The 1086-nt window shown below is 55.9% G+C and overlaps 1 protein-coding gene across 1 annotated transcript in view; it reads right to left on the reverse strand.

The window, feature by feature from the left end:
- Window positions 1-1086, reverse strand: part of LOC118451911 (prostate androgen-regulated mucin-like protein 1 homolog) — a 22224-nt gene that overhangs the window by 15003 nt on the left and 6135 nt on the right. The gene's annotated exons all lie outside the window — the stretch shown is intronic.

Here is a 1086-nt window from a genome sequence, read left to right on the forward strand (position 1 = left end):
GCCAGGCCAGAGCCGGGCAGCCAGGGCCCTGCCTTTCCACAGCATGAACAGCTCCCAAAACACAGCTCCCGGTGCCCAAAGGACCCGGCCAGGAGACCCCTGCGGCACAGCGGGAGGTACGAGTGCTATTTTTTTGCCTCTTTCCTTCTGGAAAGAGCTTTTGCTGCAGGTGAAATGTTTTCAGGCTGAACTCATCTTCTCCGGGCTTTTGCATGCTCGCTGCAGAAAAGGATGTCAATCGAACCCGGGCCGTGGCCGAGCTATCTTTAACCGGGGTTACGCAGCCATCTATTCTGTTGTACAGTGCGGCGTTTTCTCAGGACGGATCCTGGCTCCGGGCCTAAAACAGCAGGACACAAAATCCAAGTCAGCTGGCGTTTCTGGAGCAGCCAGGATGCCGGCTGCCTTCCCGTACGTTGGGCGGCATCAGCATCTCAGCTCTCCTTGAAACTTTCCCTCTGCTTGGGAGGAGGAAAAATAATGCTGTTATGGCTGCAGGAACTTGGCACCATGGGAACCGTGTGATAATTTCCCTGGCACCGTTATCCCATTCTTTTTTTTTTTTGTCCCTGCAGAGCAAAATGTAGATTCATCCCCATCACCTCCCAAATGCGCTTGCTTGGGAAGTAGAGAAACAAGAGCTTGTTGGCAAACTCCCCCTTTGCAAGGAGAAGGATTTGGGAGATGCTTCCTCCTCCTGCACTAGTGGGGTCGCTTAACAGGGGAAGATCTCCCCACAAGCTGATGTGGTCCAGGATGATGGTTAGCTGCTCCGGCAGACGTGGCCTCCCCAGCTGTTGTTTCGGGGACATGGCTGCTGGCTGCAGGCTTTCGCAGGGAGCTCAAAACCTCGCCCGGTCCTGGCCCCTCGCGCTGCTCTGCTGCGCCCCGGCAGCAATTTCATCCTAACAGCGTTCCCCGATGTATTTCTCCTTGCGCGCGTCCCCGTCTCCCGGTTATGCAAGTGTGTTTTTCGTGTTTCTGAGCAAGCAGCTCTTCGTGTTGTTTATTAAAACCCCAGCCTGAACGGAGGGATACCCTGCGCCTGCTGTCATTTGAAAGCGCTCGCTGCCGCGCCGGCCGGGG

Source organism: Egretta garzetta, unplaced genomic scaffold, assembly GCF_000687185.1.
Source record: "Egretta garzetta isolate BGI_Z169 unplaced genomic scaffold, ASM68718v1 scaffold1663, whole genome shotgun sequence".
NCBI lineage: Eukaryota > Metazoa > Chordata > Aves > Pelecaniformes > Ardeidae > Egretta > Egretta garzetta.